General features: G+C 38.5%; 1 long non-coding RNA gene across 1 annotated transcript in view; it reads left to right on the forward strand.

Annotated features, from left to right (window-relative positions):
• LOC127565122 (uncharacterized) overlaps positions 1 to 18,032 on the forward strand; it is a 216,065-nt gene that overhangs the window by 150,134 nt on the left and 47,899 nt on the right. The window contains exon 6 of the long non-coding RNA XR_007954510.1: positions 8,496 to 8,590. This is a non-coding gene — a long non-coding RNA (uncharacterized LOC127565122). The remainder of the gene's footprint in view (positions 1 to 8,495; positions 8,591 to 18,032) is intronic.

The following is an 18,032-nucleotide window of genomic DNA, read 5'->3' on the forward strand; positions in this document are numbered from 1 at the left end:
GCTACTATCTTTATTTTTTTTTTTTTTGGCCTCGGTCTACTCGAGGTCTGGGGTTGGCTTTTTATTAGTTGAGGCAGCTTGCGTTGAATTGATTTGTTGTTATCGCATTGTTGCGGCCAGATGGATGAATGCGGCCCAAAAGGCACGAAAAAAAAATAGAAGAAAAGAAAGTGGAGACGAAGTCGGGCAGAGAAAAGCGCTGGCCAAATGACAATAGTAGCATCGGACAGACAGTGGGACATCAAAATTGAAAATAAAAGCAACATCTGCGCTGTCAACAAATAAATCAGCAGACAATTTCATTATTTGACAGTAAACGCGATAAACTGTACCGAAAATCGAGTCAACGTGACCCCAGCAATCGGCAAAGTAAACCAGTCTCCCCCTCCACTCTCTACTCTCCTGCCTCCTCTTCAATCACGTCACGACAAATAAGTAAACAGCTTGAAATCAGGCCGAATAGAGGAGAGAGAGAGAGAGAGGGAGACACCCGCACTCCATTTCTCTTGCTCTATGAAATCTTACTTGCCACAACAAAATCGTGTAAAGTTGTCGCCTGTTGACACCGTCGAGATTTTCGGGAAAGGGAGGGAGTGGGGAAAGGGAAAGGGAAAGCGATGGGCAAGTTTTTCTGAAAGTTGCGATGGCACACACAATTAGCAGCTTCCTCTCGACTTGCTTTATTAATTGAGCTGCAAAAGTTGCGCCAGAACGCGCGCGCCACATAACCGTAAACGTAAGCGTAACCCTTACCCCCACAACCCCTCAACCGCTCACCTCTTAGCCCTTACCTTTCACTTATCCTTAGCGCATAACCTAGACACAAAACTCGACCCAAAACGCCGCACACACACACACACACACCTCGAGTAGACCTAAGTAGACCAGCCAAAAGGACGACACACGACAACACAAGCCGCAGCTTCGAGTGGAGTTTATTGGCGGACGGGGATCGAGAAGGAGAGGGAGAGGGGGCGTGTCACTAGAGTGGGAGGTGGCAATGGCGGTGGCAGTTCAGTGGCAACGTATGGAAATGTGTGTGTGGCATGTACACAAAAGTTGCTCCTGAAACTGAAAGCGGGGGGCAGAGGGTGAAGTTACCACAGAAAATGAAAGTAGCGGCTGACTGGGATTCCACACTGCTCAAAACTATGCTTAAATTATTTATGAACACACATAAATATGCCATTTAAGTATTATTATACTAAATTTATGTATTTACTCAACTGAATATTGGTTTAAAAACTATCAGAATATTGGCATTTTCAACTGCATTGAAAAACATTTAAATGTAAGACCTGACAAATTTCCAAATTCTAAAATCATTCACAAGTAAACAATTTGGAGAAAAGGGCTTCTTAAATGCCATAACAATTAAAAACGATTTAACTTTTGATTTCCCTAAATCAAGTTGATCTTAATTTCAGTTCACTTTAAGTTAAAAGCTAACAAATTTATTTTGAAAGCAATAATACATCAAAAGTGATTATAACTCATAGAATTTAATTTCAAAAGCAATACTAATTCAAAAATAATTATATACAATTTGTATATTAAATTTCATACCAAAGTGTCAATAATTGTTCTTCCATTTAGTGTTGCAATTCAGATTTTATTGACGCCAAACTTGTTATTATCATTATCAATAATTATCTGTTGAGAACTGACAAAAGCAAGCTTTATCCGACTATTATACATTGAAAATTGCTCAATATTTGTTTATAGAAAACATATTAAAAATGGTAAAAAAAGATATATCTTAATCTTGCTGTCTATAATACTTTCAGATTCTGGCTTTTGATTTCTGATTGATTTCACTTTAACTAAAAGTTTAAGTTTAATTTTAAAATCAAATTAATTCAAAAATGGTTATAATGAATTTGTATATTAATATTCAAACCAAATGTCTATAATTGGTCTTTCATTAAAGCGGGTGAAATGAGCAGGATTAAAACAATAGTAATATGATACATTGTTTATTAATTTTGTAGTTTTTCAAAACAATCTACATCAAATTCTTTTTCGTTTTGTTATTGTTTTATGCATATTCAAAATATTCCTTATCTATAATGTGCTTGCCATGTGAAACGACTATTTTTCGTTGTGTATCTAGCGTTGTTGGTAGCACTAAAATCAAAAGAGTATTTGGAGTAGGATGAATGTGCGGGGAGGGGGGACACAGGCATAGTTGGAATGCTCGAATAAAATTTCATTAAATACACCAACATACTCACAGACAAGTGCACGCAATTATGGTAAGACAGTTAAGTTTTTGATTGTGGGAATCACGCATGAGTACGCACACCAGCATACACACAAAACTAACACACACACATGTATGTATATGAAGATATACTACATACGTATGTGCATAAATGGAGAAACAGACAGAGACAGAGAGAGAGAGAGAGAGAGAGAGAGAGAGAGAGAGAGAGAGACAGACTTTGCACGCACTCTGCACGACTTTTTCTACGAAACAATTCTCAACTCAACTCGTGCACTCGCCAAGAGGCAAAGTACGCAAATTTTCATTCGTTGCGGGTTTTAGTTTTAACAATTGCCTCAATTTATGTCTCAAAGTTTCAAGGCACAACTTCTGCCAGGCATTGTCTATACACACACATGTACTCGTATGCATGTGTGTGGATGTGGCAAATGGGCGGGGGGGCTACCCACAGTCAACTACGCGTGTAATAAATTTCAATGCCTTGTCGTTTAATTAATGATAACAAATGGGGTGGAGCTCTCCTCCTCCTCCTCCTCCTGCTCAGCAGCCACTTCGAGCGCGCTCCTCGTTTCACTTACAAACAGAGACAGCAGACGGCGGCAGACGGCGAACACACGCATAGACAGTTGTACTTGGCGTTAATTCAATTTAACAAATATTGACATATGCTAATTCATATAAATGTTTGTCAACTCCCCCCGACGTCTGCAGACTTCAGGCTCGATTCCCATAATTGATTGTAAAAATGGCAATGAGCCGCATTAAAGCGCAATTATTTGCAGCTGGCATTAAGCGAGATGTGTCAGTTAGCATAGCATTTAACCAGGATTTAGTGTCACTTCACTTCTCCTTCTACTTATTCAGACTCACTTCTATATAATACCCCTACGCATTAATCATATTTCTCTCATTACGCTTGCTGATGATGGTGAATCGAATTCGATTCGAGGTAGAAATGGAAATGGTAATGAAAATGAAAATGAATGCTCTGCTCGTCAGTGGAGTTTTGTTTAATCATAAATCGCCAACAGAAATACAAATAATCGAGCCCATTATGGACATTGCTCATAGCCCGAAATGGCATTGGTAATCTATGGTATGCGTTTTCAATTAAGTTTCCCACACACACAAACAAAACATCAAATAAATGGCGAGATATATGCTATAGTGGCACACGTTTTTCATAATCATATTTCACCGCACCTTTAATTTTTTTTTGTTGCTATTCACAATAGTTAATAGTTTGCTTTTATGATATCTGACTAACTTTTGGTTTTATGGTGCGTAAAACTTTTATGTTAGATAGATTACCTGATAAGCATTAACGTGTGCGGCATCTAAAATACATTTTAATTAATTTGTTAGACACTCTCAAAATGATATTTAAATTATGACTGCAAAATAGTTAAGGTCTTGAACATAATTTAACACTCTATTAATAATTGCAGCACTCACCTATTAATCTATTTTCTAATTATAATTGATGCCTTGCTTAAAGTGTATCTTTTAGTTATCTATATTTATTTGCTGTGCACATTAGTAAAATACCTAGTATCCAATATCATTAATATGCTTAACAATTTAACACATATAAGTAGAATTTTCTATTTAAACATTTGATACTTCACCTCAACATAAGTTATAGCTTGATTCAATTTCATTTTATAACATTTCCATCAAGTTGAATTAAATTGTGTCATAAATATCAATTTGCTGCTTATTAATACTTCTAGTCTTCAAAATATTATTGCAATTTATGTGCATAGCCCGAAGAAAAACATTGGGAAATATCGTAGTTTAAATTCAACTCGTTTGCTTCGCTTTAAAAGACGGACTCTAATCCTAAAGCAATCCTGTAGATGTTGATGGTAATGATGTCTGTTGTCCTGACGACTCAATGCAGCCGAAAGGCATCCAGACTTGACACGCCATTCGGGGCATGTTTTGGGATCTGTGTGCGTCTCGTTTTAGTGCAATCTAAGCCCACTTACAATTACTATAGTCCGATTTCGAACAGCTGCAGCTCACTTACAGGTTCTGTGGTTAGCTTTCAGTTCGCAGCCAGGCAGCCAGCTACTTGCCACACTATGAGTTCTCTGGTCTGGCTGCCTGATGCTCTTAGCGCATTGTGTGGCCGAAAATCTAACAATAATTTGGCTCGAACGGCACACAATCAATGGCTATAGAAAAGCCGAGGCTCGTTCTATTCACTCCTAGTCAAAGGCGGCTGAGACTGAAGCAGAAACCATTCCCATGCTCATTCAAGTCGTTGTCGCTGTCGCTGTCGCTGTCGTCGTTCGCTCATTGACAGCATCTGAAGTTGATGGCCAGCACATAATGGCAGACTAATGACAATAATCGCTTCGCTTTTTGCTTGGCAACTCACACACATTCACTTGCTATAAGAAACTGGGGAAATTTATGGCCAAGGGCAATGGCAGCAGAGCATTAGGAGAGCAGAGAATGTGGGGAGAAGCTAGTCCCGGGTTAAGTCCAGCGACACACTCACACACACAGTAGGACATTTGATTTATAAATGTGTCGTGCTTTGCTCAAAAATATGTTAAATTATTATGCCCGAAGCGGCAGCAACGGGGTTTGTCTAGAGGTGAAGGTCATAAGCAGACACAAGAGACAGACAGAGAGAGAGAGAGTTGTGTGTTTGTGTGTGGCACTTTATTAAATTTAAAATCAACTGAGCTCTTGCTCTCCCATGTGCTGCGCCTCGTGTGTTTTTGCATGCAATATACATACGTGCATGTTGCAACTAGCTGCTGCCAAGGTGGCATTGCCCCGCCTTGCTGCTGCTGCTCCCTTCGGGGAAGTGCAACGCGACGCGACGCGACGCGACGCAGCGGCACAGCGGATATGCGGCGTGCGCACCATTATTGCGCCATTAAATTTGTAAGTCAAGCATTTTAATATTTGGGCCAAACAATGCAAACGAAGCGAAGCTCTATACCCATGGCTACAAAAGCAAACCGACTTCGTCGACGTTGCACGCGAGATGTTTCCCCCCAGCGAGTTGTGTTCGAGGACCCAAAGGGAGCCCCCAAAAGCTGTCTAAAGGAGCAACACACACACACACACACACACATAGAGACAAGGCAAACGAGGCAGCAACGACAAAGATATGCAATTTCGCATATGTACTTATATCCTAGCGACATGAAAAGGATCAATTGTGGCAAAACGAATTGCATACGAATGCGCTGTGCTCTGCTTCTGTTGCACACACTAGCGGCTGCTGTCTGGTGGGAAGGGGGTAGGGGGCAGAAACTTGCAACTGCTGCTACTCCGACTGGGGCAGCTTTCGTTGCAAAACGACAAAGTAATCCCGGATTTGCATTTTATCGGAATGTGGCGCCGTCGGCGATGCTGCTGCTGCTGCTTACCCTGCTTCCCCTGCTTCCCCTCCTCCTCCTGCTGCTGCTTGTTGTAACCTGCAGCAACAAACACTGCGGCACAGTGGACTCCAGTCAACAGTGATCATCAACATTTACTTAGTTTATTCAACTATTGTGCATTTTAATGCGCTTCGACAGCTGCCCAATAAATGTCTAAATAGTAAATTATGCAATTGTCAGTTTAATAATTCAGCCATATCAATTTACAATTATAATTGATGCACAACTAAATTAAGTTAGATGAATGCATTTAACTAATGAATGACTTCTTTGTGTTTGTTATCAAAATTTAATTACAATTTATTCTATTTGTTTAGCTTTGTTATAATAATTGTTGAATTTGTGAGAACAATTTTGAATAATAAAAGAATTTCTCGTAAAGTCTATAACGATATTGTTAATTGCTCTTAATATCCATGCAAAAGACACTTTTAAATTTGTAATTAAAAAGAAAATGAGACCGGAAAGTAGAGTATAAATTAGCTACGATTTTTCTATGAATTTTCGTATTTTACAATTCATACAAATATAAAAATTGTTTTCATATTTCTTCAATCGCGTTTAAGCCTAAAATCTATTCTCCAATTTAAAGTTCTTTATTTACGATACTTTGTATTTTATATTTTTTAATTCCTATTTTAAGTGTTATTTTAATTATTTTTTTTTTTTTGAAATTCACATATATTTTATACAAAAACTATATTATATTAAGCTATTTTATCTTTAATCATAACATTACCTAACTTTTTGAAAAAATTTCAGATTTAATACGGATTCGATTTAAAGATAAATCAACAAATTAAATCCCGAATTCAAAGCAGAATTAGTGCTTTTCTGAATAATACAATTTTTTGGCCAATCCAGTTATAATTCATTTGCTTTGAAATTTATGCTGCATGGCTTAGTTTATAAATCGATAGTCGAAAAGTCATAACTAACATGTCTAAGCTTCACAGATTGCGTGCAACTAATTTATGTAGAATGCAGAAAGTATGGTATGCTTTAATTTATCCGCATAATTGATGCAAAAACGTAATTGGAAACAGACAAAAATGTTCATGCATTTTCAATTAATGTTAAACTTTTCTTTGGCTCGCAGTTTAGTTTTAGTTTTTTGTTTTTTGTCGTTTGTTAGCATAAATAAATATAAATAATGTAAAGCGTAAAAAAAGGACTCAAAAGGAAATTATGTGAATGCTAATATGTTAGGAGAAACTTTGTTGCATTTCGTTAGTAGTTTAACTTTGACTTTATTCACTGTGTGTGTGTGTCTGTGTGTTGGGAGTTTTGGCTAATTTATTAATTTATTTGCATGAAATATTAACGCTTTTAATAGTTATTTTTAGACCAATGTTCAGCGAGTCGAGTCGAGTTGCGTCGCGTACTCTATGTAATTGCTATCTCGCTCCCTCGCAGTTGCGCAGTTGCTGTCTCTGTCTCTCTCCTGGCCGTAAGTCAGTCATTTGCATGCGTCGCATATTTGTCGTTACAACAGCCAACTGTTTGTTATGCAATTGCAGTTGACTCCCGGAGTTGCACTGCCCCGCAATGTTAGTGTATGTGTGTGTGTGTGTTTGTGGCATGCATTTGTCTCCTCTGGCTGCTGTGTGTGGCTTTGTTTGCCTTTGCTACAGCGATGGCGATGGCAGCTTATTCATATTACATAAACTGACTGTGCGCGTCTTGCGTAACGAATCGAAACTGCAATCAAGTACGTGGTGGCTGGCTGGCTGGCTGGCTGGTTGGCTTCCTGGCGTAGCAGCAACATGTCGCAACTCTCTCGCTGCTGCTGCTGCTGTTGACCACCAATTGTGGCAGCAACTAACTGCCGCAAAAGCAAAAATACAGAAAATAAAAGTGGAAGCGTCAAGTGCCTGCTAATGTGCAACGCCGTTGACAATTCTAATCAAATTTTTCGTAGCCGCCAGCAGTTGGCGACGTTGTCGCCGGGGCGTATGCGTAATAAATACATACATATTTTGACACTAGCACTCACACACACACACCCACACACATGTCGCTCACACATGTAAAATGTGCGATTTGGGCAAGTACGTGATGCTTTTGTTGTGTACGAGTTTTTCGGGCAACAGTTGCCACACAGCGTCATCATAAGGAAAACAGAAAAAGGAAAAAAAAAGAGAAAAAAGAAGCTCAGGCTTTGGCAGACCAAATACAAGCACGCAGTCAGTTTGTTGGCTGTTCTTGTTGCTGCTGCTGCTGTGGCATTCCAACTTGTGCCACACATTTTTTAACATTTTCGGCGAGAAACGCATTAAAATTTGTTGCACGTCGCATAAATGCTGCCCGTGTGTTTGTGTGTGAGCCAAATGGGTGGCAAGGCCAAACAGTTTGCCCCTTTACCCTCCCTCTCTCTCTCTCTCTCTCTCTCTCTCTCTCTCTCTCTCTCTCTCTCTCTCTCTCTTTCTCTCTCTGTACTTAGACTAGTGTGGCAGGTGCGAGCTTTGAGGCTGCCAGATTGGGCAACACACACACACACTCACACTTACACACACCTCAATGTGGTTAGAAATAAAAACAACAAAAAAATAGAAGAAAACTTTTTGGCTACGCTCTCTCTGCACTGCAGGCAAATAAATTTGCGGATAGCGAAAAACCAAAAACAGCACATAAAATCACAGCTAGAGTCTTAGCCAGACTTTTGCCGATGCCGACACTAAAAAAAAAACTCGATAGACAGCTAGACTAACAGAGACAGCTGTGAGATGAATCGATGCTCTGTCGATTTTCCAATGACTTTTCCCCGTATAAATTGTGAAATCGTATTGCTAGACGATAATTACAGTTCTGATGATGATGATAACATCATAATCTCTCTCTCTCACTGTTTTCTATTTTAGAGCAAAACTGGCAGCCTGACTGACTGATTGCCAATCAATACACAGAAGAGAATACTTCACACTCTGCTCTGGACGATATTTTCCGGAAAAATAAGGTAAGCAACATATCAGTTCTTGCTACAGACTTTGATTTGGGTTTGAACTTGTTCTTATAGTATATGAAAGCAAGCATATGCAAAGCACTAAGTGTTGTAATAAGAACAATTGATGCTAAATGATCAATGATCATAGAAGAGTTTTAAAAAAGAGAAAGCTGAAAACTTCATTTTACTTTATTTAGTTTTTATTTCACCAAAAAATTATCACATTTAACCGGACAAAACGTTAGGGGACGATATCTTCAACAAACATCTACATATAGCTGTGAACTTTGAAATAGCGGGGAAAACTAACATTATAAACGGATCCTTCAAACCAACATCTGTATTTATAGGTTGGCATGTTAATAATGTATTTGTTCCAATTTCAATGCAATAATTTTAACGAATTTTAAATTTTGAAGATAACTATCATAATAGGAATTAAACCCTTATTGAATGATATGAATTACTCCTATATCGGGTTAAAGCTGCTTTGGCTGACAATTTTAGTATATTTGTGGTATATTATTTAGTACATTTTAAGAATAATACCGCACTGTTTCGTGATTATTCAAAATGGGTAGCGGGAAGCACTCCCGACAATTGTGTAGTATGCATATGTATTGAATATTCACTGTATCAAGAGTACTTAAAGTGAACACACTGTAACACTTTGTTGAAAGGGCAAGCGTCAGCATTCCGCTCAAGTAACTCAAGTTTATTCATATACCCTAGCGCTCTAACTTAAGAGAACATAATTATATACATATTATATACTATTAGATTTACATAAAAGTCTCTCTATGGGCAGCACAGCTTCGAGACTTAGGCTTTCTTAGAATCTAAGGAAGAATGAAAGATGAAGATATGTTACAAGAAAACATTGGAAGTTGCATCTTCGCTGTTCCCAGAAATAAAATAAATATAAATCAAACTTTAAAGTGCTTTTCCGATATCACAGTAGTTTTCGTCCTTGTTTAATTGTACATATCAGATACTAAATATAGTATACAGCATTAAACGTAAACTAACATAATATTAGAGTGCTAGTAACGAAACTTTCCACATATAATAATAATGCATTTCAATTAAACTTTCAACATATAATAACAATGCATTTCAATTAAACTTTAGTGTTGCATATAATAATTAGAATTCAATGGTAAACCAATCTAACTTGGTTGAAATTAGATCTTGGAAAACGCATTATCAAACCATGAATTAGCATTGAGCTTATTTAATTACTATCTAACTCTGAGCATTTCTGTCTGCCAAATTACTTTTCCCCAGCTGACAGCACAGAGTAGAGTGCTTGGTTATTAATTCACAATGCCAATAGCCTATTCGACATTCGACAGAATTGAAAGGCGATAATAATAAGCTTGATGACGAATATTATGCTGTTGCCTGCCTAACATATTATGCGAGCTAAAGAAGAGAGAGAGAGAGAGAGAGAGAGAGAGTCAGAGAACATTCTATACACATTATTCAGGTGGCCATTAGCAATGCTTTTGTGTCGAATTACTTATGGATGGAGATAGAAGAGAAAGGAGAACTTTTCCGTTCCCTTGCCCCTTCAACTCGTCAGTTAGTGAGTGAGTCGGTTTGCTTGCTTGCATCATCTTTTTATCGTCAGCAATTACTCTAAATGGCAGCTCATCTTGGTCTTGGCCCCAACTGGGCCACAAGAACACAATTTCCCAATACGTATATCTATATATATGTATATTCGCATTCGCATTCGTATCTTGGCAATAGTTACGGCCTCAAATTCGCATGCTAAATGTGCAATCTGAGGCCACTAATTGCAACGCATCTATCAGATACGCGTCCAGGCAGGCCTTAAGAATTGACTGTGTGTTAGTATAGATGTGTGTAGGTGTGTGCGTGTGGCATGCCACGCGTGTGTATATGTGTGTGTGTATTGCTCTGATTTCTATGGTAAAGGCAAATGAAAGAAAATTGTAAATTGCTTTTAATTAAAAGCACAAACATAAACACCTGCTGTTCTGTTCTGTTCTGTTCTGAATCATGTGCTCCCTTCTCTAGTATTCTATTCTCTGGTGCCTTTGGTTTGGAGTCAAGTCCTGGTCAGGACACATACGCTTACGCACATACCAATAAAACAACTGGCGGAAATGAAATCGCAGCAGCAGCACTTCGAAATGCTTTTGCCTTTGCTGCCAGCAGCTGTCGTGCTTGACGGCGTTTTTGTTGGCAAGAGAGTTGTTGTTGTTATTGCTGGGGGCGGGGGCGGAGGCATGCTACCGCAGGCAGCACCACATACGTTTCCGCTGCTGCTTTCGTGGCACGACGCATTAATAAGCCTTCCCTCACGGCCAGAACTGCGAGCTTCGAGCGACTGGCGTCAGCTGGCTGGCCTTTGGCCTCGCATGTTGTTACTCATACGCCATGTGGGCTTTTGTTTTCTGTTTCGATTTAACCAGACTATTTGCTCGACGCTGAGCTTACAGCTCAGTCTCGCTCAGTCTTTGCTCATTAAATGCCTCGCATTCGTTTGCAATGCACTGCAAAATCAAGACTTTACTTAAAGATTTCATTAAAAAAATGTTTTTTATATTTCATTATTTTTCAGCCATTCAACCTTATTCGTTTGCCTTATTGATTCTTAAAAGTTAAGTTTACTGCCAATTTCTGTCAGTGCATTTGAGCAGTCTATAAGGCCGCGCGCTCTGCGCTGACTTGTTGCCACAATGTTGCTAGCGTCAAGTGCGCCACATGCCGCATTTGCATGCAACAATCGAGGCGATGGCGATGGCGATGGCAGTGCAAACAACGTTGTGCCCCATCGTTGCGGGCTTGCATTTATTGCATCCTGGAGTCACTACTCGAAGGACCTCTCGCTGCCTGCGCTGAGTCGGCCTCAGTTTTGTTGCAGTTGATTGTTTTCGTGCGGCTGCCGCACCGCAAAACTGTGAAAATGTGAAAATGCACGAAACAAAAATTGAAAATCCCGCCACCATTGCCGCAACACCAGCATCAGCAACAGCAACAGCAGCAGCAGCAACAGCCGCACAATGGGCTGACCAGCAGCCGTTGCACGTTGCATGCTGAATGCCTGCATCTTTGCCTGCCTGTGCTGGTTCCTTTTGTTGTTGGCCATGACCAAAGTCGAGTCGAGTCGAGTCGAGTCGAGCCGCCGCCTCAGCCATAAATAATGCAGCATTATTTTCAAATAAACTCGACGCTGTGGCTGCCTAAGGCAGCTGCCTTTTTTCCCTATTCTCTCTCTCTCTCTCTCTTTTTTCTTTCTCTTTCTCTGTGCTCTGTTCCACTGTTTTCTCGTCTGCCGCCAAATGATTTTCACACATGAAGAACGTGCAAAACTGCCCATAAATCTTGGCGGTCATAGCGTTTTTTTTCGGCGTACTTTTCTCTTTCCTTTCCTTTCGGTTCCTTTCATTTATATTTTTGCGTTGTTTTGTTGGCCCGCGATTTTCATTGAATTTGATTCGCAGCAGCAGAATGCAAACAACAATTGCAACTGGAGGTTGGCTCTTACCAACTGGAAACTGGCAACTGGCAACTGGCAGCGTTGTCGTTTGGCCTTTCTACATTTACAAGTGAAATGTTTTGCGGCCTGTCAGCCAAAGGTTTGCTCTCTGCTCCTCCTCAATTGTAGGCAAACGCCTTCGTCGTCCAATATGCAATTGTTGTGCTACTTTTGCCCAGCAGATGCCATGAGATATTTTCCATAAATGGCTGACAACAAAAAAGTGTTACACGAGAACGTGCTGCATAATAGCGAGCAAGATACAAAGACAAATCGTGGAATAAAATAACAACATATAACATTTCAGAGGGCGGTAAGAAAAGCACTAAAGTTACGGAAGTTTTAGTGTGTGAGAAGTCCCATCACATAAGCAAAAGTTTAAAGCACATTCTTGGTATAATAAAGCAAAGATAAATTTATTTTAATAATAAGTTTATTAGCTGCAACTTATAAGCACTTACAATTGTTTTGATCTGAATGATCTCTCTAGACTTCATAAGCCATATTTTGAAACACTCATTTTATATTATTGAACTCCTTACTATATGATTCTAAGATTTATCGGAAATAAGCTCTTTCTATAATAGGTTGTGATGGTACTTACTTTATTCTTCTACTGGTTTAGCTACTTAATAAAATGAAAATTAAAAAAAAAACTTCACTTAATTGTTAAACTCTCTCAGTTTCTAAGCTTTGCTTGATAAAGTTTTCCGCTGAAATTCATACATTTTTCTAGTCTTCAAATATATATTGTATTCCAATTTATTTACATAATTTACTGTTTAACTAGCGCCTTATCCAGCAACTATTCTAAACCTTTCTTATATCTTTAGATCTATTTGTAACTATAATTTACTTCCATTTCTCTTTACAATATAAATGGTTTAAATTTCCAATTAAGTCTCAAGTTTTATTATCTTCACTTACCTAATTATTGCTTTAAAATATAAGCCATACATTTATTAATGTTATTTTATTAAAATAACGAATACAATTTCTTATGAAATAAGCACAGCGATGAAGTCCTTCAGGCTACTTTTTCCTTTTATGTTCACTCAAGATTCTACATTTCCCATCATTTGTGCTGACCTGGTCTTTATCTAACCGTTTGATCTACATCTCAATTGCAAACAAAGTATTCACTTTATTCACATAGAATGAGTGTACTCACATACTCATAAGTGTGTAATTCCTGAACTGTCATTGCACTCTCTCAGTCGAGTAGAAGTCACAGATTTATAGCAAGTTAATATGCTCATTTCACCCATTTCACAGTGCCAAAAGAGGGCATAAAAATTCGCTTGTGATAGTTGAATTGCTTTGCCCAGCCACTGCCACAGCCACTGCAAGGACTTCTGCCTCTCGCCTTTGCCACTCTGTTGCCCCCTTTTCCCCGCCATCTTCTGAGTTGTCGTCCTAGCTGTGCTCCTCCTTTCAGCTTGGCACACGGAAAATTATTAGTTGAGCATGTGCCAAAAATATTGCTGAAGACGTTGCCATCCGCCACCAAGTATAGGAAGTATACCACCCCTCTTCACCCCCTCTTTCCATTCTGTAGCCCCTCTTGAAAAGCCTATGGCATTTCTATAGTTGGCAGTAGGTCGCAAAATTTATGGCCGTTGTCTGTCGCGGACAAAGAACATCTTTGAATGTTGTATAACTTAAGTGCCAGTGCAAATTTTCTGCCACTTCATGGCTAACACACACACACACACACACACACACACACACACACCCAAACACACACACATACGTGTGCAGTGAATGCAATCCTATATAGTGTGTGTATATATATGTACATAAAACTTTATATGTGTGTTCGTTTTTGTTGCCATTCGCATATTTTTAGTGTTTTTGTATGACAGCATCCTTTATGAAAAGCCATTCCGCAATTTGGCGCTGCCTTCGAGTGCAGTCGTCCTGCCAGGACGCGAGCCAGCCAGCCAACCAACTAAGGACTCTTCACCGGCAAACATCCTGCCAACTATCTATGTGTGTGTTTGTGGAGGATCGTTGCGAAAAAATTTGTGATAATATTAGGTCTTAATTGTGTTTGGCAAATAAGTACGAGGCCTAAAAACTTTAATGTTGCCATTTGCCATTTACCGTAGCAGATTCAACAAGAAAATTTAAGTGGGATAGTGGAAGATGGAGTAAATTAGACAAGGAGAAAGAGTCTAAAAATAAGCAATGAATTGGCAAAATGTAGTAGCTGAGATATAAGTTCATATAATGAGTTGATATTAGGTAAAGAATTACATAGGTGAAGAGTGAAAAGAAAATGCAATGAACAGAAAACAAAGTAATGCATTCTATGCATTAAACAAAATGCAGTAAAGGAAGGAGTAAACACTAATGGAAGATGCAGAAAGTTTTGAATAATTATGAGGAAGCACTTAGCAATAAAGAAATATAATCATAAAATAAGGCCGTATTATAATTAATAAGTTAGGAAGAATAAAAAATCTACAAAAATATTTAGATTCAAATTAATATGTAAAATTAATTATTGAAATTAAATTGGAATTTGTTCAGTAAAAAATAGACAACATAATTTAAAAGTTGAGTAATGTAAGATAAACTTAGCTAGAAACCTTATAATTAATAAATATTTATATGAAAACATATTATATATAAGTAATGCTATGACAAAAATGTTCCGTGCAACACAATCTGAGATGAAAAAAACATATACCAAAACATTTTATTATTAAAAAGATGAATCTTAAAGCTCTTCAATTAGAGCTATGGATTATTTTTCTGTTAGACGAATTAGTACGCAAACCAAAGAATGATATAATTTATATATTTTATCGTAAGACAGAATAAGTTTCTAAAATCAATCTTAGCTTTAAATATAGTGCCAATCTAGAGCTATACGAATAACCTTTACTTATTTTTTAAATAGTTTCAGTTTATGGTTTTAACTGTAAATAGTATTGCACGCAATAAATTCCCCCAAAGAACTTCCAATATAGCAAAGAGTTAAGTTTATGCTGCTAAAAATAACCCAATAGAGATGAACTTTTGCTTGTCATCTATAGTATTGAGTTCTATAAAAGTTCTCGTTGCGCTTAGAAAACCAAAATATTTGCCAGCTATAAATAGTGATATTCCATTTGCACCTGCTTACGCATTTAGCCAGACATTAGCTGCGATTTGTTGTGTGTAGCCAAAACTAAAAAGCCGCAAGCGCTCCGTTGAACCCTGATGAGACCCTGATGTTATCTAAAGCGTGAACAGCCCATTTGGTCAGTATGTGCTGCATATGAACTGTGTGATAGCTTTGTAGCCATTGTTGTCTCCAATCTCTTGCCCTCATATAATCACACACACACAGACACTCATACACTTTGTTGATGGTGGTGGTCTGGCTAATGGCAGGCCGAGACTGGGCGAGCATTACAGGTAATTTTGCGATACGCATCTCACAATTGTTGTCAAATAGCGAATGGGGGATTGGGAATTGCGGAATGCGGAATTACGGAATTGCCAACTGCTGGTCATGTGATGTCATGTGGGGGCATCTGGAGCCAGGACAAATAATTTAAATTAAATTTGAAGTAATGTTATTGCTGGCATTACAGCAACTGTTATTGTTATTGTTATCATCGCTTTTCTTTTCAGTTTCGTTTTTTTTTTTATTGTGCAAACAACTGGCAACAGGGACAACAAATTTGCTTTATTGTTTTTCCATTTGCTGTAGGCCTTAGTTGTAGGTCCTTGCCTTGGCCTTGAGTCGAGCACTTCCCTCTCTCTCTCACACTTTCTCACACTTACTCCGTCTCGCTCTGACGCTGATGATGGTAATTTATGCGCTTGATTTATGATCTGTTGCATAGTTTTAGGCGCATTCATCAAACGAATGAAGCGTATTTTAAACGTTTACAGCGAATGGCTCCATTGTTGTTACTGTTGTTGCTGTTGTTGCTGTTGTTGTTGCGGTCTTTGGGGCATCATAAAATTAAATTAAACACACAAATTATTTTCATTTTAATTTTCATTAAATTTTTATGGGCCCTCCACATTGTTATACATATTGTTGTTCTGCTGTTGTTGTTATCTCTGTGGGTTTGTTCAGTCTTTTTTGTCTTTTTTTTTTGGTTGGTGTTGTTGTTGTTGTTGGTGTCGCCGCAATTACGAGAAACAAATAAAAAGCAACAAAAACAACAAGGTAACAGCAGCAGCAATAATAATGTCACAGGTAAAATGGCTGCGCGACAACAAAATTTATGGTTCCATTGCTTGGGACAAGGGAAAAGAATGAAGCGAAAAACTGCGCAAATATTTAACGATTTGTGTAATTTTCTTGTTGCAACAAATAGCCAACATATGTTTTAACTACAGCAACAACAACACCAAGAACAACAGCTACAGCAACAGCAACAGTAACTGCAACAGCAACAGCAACAATTATGTATGGACTATAACAATAACAATTTAATGGGCTTAAACGAGATAAGCCCTCAGCCACATGCAAAGCCAAATAATGTGGTCCCAAATCTCGAGCTGCCACTGCTGCTGCTGTTGCTGCTGTTGTTGTAACCAATTGCTGCTGCTGTTGCTGCAGTTCAAGCTGTAATTCAATGTTTTATATATGCAATTATTTCTGCTTAATTAAACCACTATCGACAGGGCGGGACTTCGTGTTCATTTGCTATCAGCAGATGTTCGCCATAATCGTTGCTGCCTCGGCCATATTTAGTTGTGTTTTCTTTATGCACTGTGGCAATGTTAAGTCTGCTGTTGCTGTTGCTGTTGCAATTGCCCTTCTTAATGTTGTTATTGCACCTTGTTCAAGTGTCGTTTGAGGACTCAACTTGTGTGTGTTTAACCTTGATCAATTAAATGTAAAGTCAGCCTTACTTTTGCTCCTTCTCTTAGCTATTTACACAATTTAATGAAGAGACTTCATTACGTATACGTATGTGAAGTCAATACATATGATAGACGACTAGACTTCATTATTTGTTATAGCTCAACAGCAAAGCCAACAAATAATTCATTCACCAGCAGTAAACTTATATTTGTGGATTGAAATAAATACATTTACATATATGAATAGCAAACTCTTCTCTTATCATCAGCTGCCCTTAGCTTAACTCATTCCGTCTACAATTTAATTATATGCGCTTCCCCTACAAGTGAAGTCTCCTCTCTCATCATTACTCGAATTCTCCTTCCATTTCTCACTCATTTTCCAGACCATTCGTTGGCTGCCATCATTGAGTTGAGTTGGATCAAAACATGTTTTTATTGATCTAGCAGCAGGAGAAAGAAGCTGAATTTTGCGACAAACTAGAATATAAATTGATGGGCAAATGTGAAACACGAATCAGCTAGAGCCGCCTCACTGTCTGCAATTAGTGGGCACAATTTCGATGAGCACCTAATTTCCTCTCTTTAAATAGGGGGAAAGGAGGCGCAAAAAAGAAAACATTGCCGTCGACAACAGACAACACAGCAGCACGGCAGCACAACAACAGTCATAAGATTTTTCCCCATTGCGAGTGCGAATGCGATGCGAGAGTATTTCTATTGCTTTGCCATTCCATTCGTATTTCCATTTCCGTTTCCCATGAGCGGCCATTGCATTAGCAATTCAAATTCGATGCTCGCCATTAAACTCATTAACTGCACACAGAGATGCAGAGAAAGAGACACGAACGAGAGACACGAGAGTAGCCCTCTAATTCGATAGCGATAGAGACAAAAAAAAAAAAAAAAAACTATGTACATAAACAGTAAGCCAATTGAGAGGTAATAGAAGCAAGCTGAGCCTGAAGAAAAAGCAAGCAAGTGCGACTTTAATGACTGCAACAAACGATCGACAAATGAAGAACTCGCTCTTCATTAGCAAAAAGGGATATCAGAGAGGCAAAAACGAAACGTAAATAGTACCTATAACATAAAAAAGGTAGGCTACAAACTCCAACAACTCCT

This window comes from Drosophila albomicans, chromosome 2L (assembly GCF_009650485.2).
Source record: "Drosophila albomicans strain 15112-1751.03 chromosome 2L, ASM965048v2, whole genome shotgun sequence".
Lineage (NCBI taxonomy): Eukaryota > Metazoa > Arthropoda > Insecta > Diptera > Drosophilidae > Drosophila > Drosophila albomicans.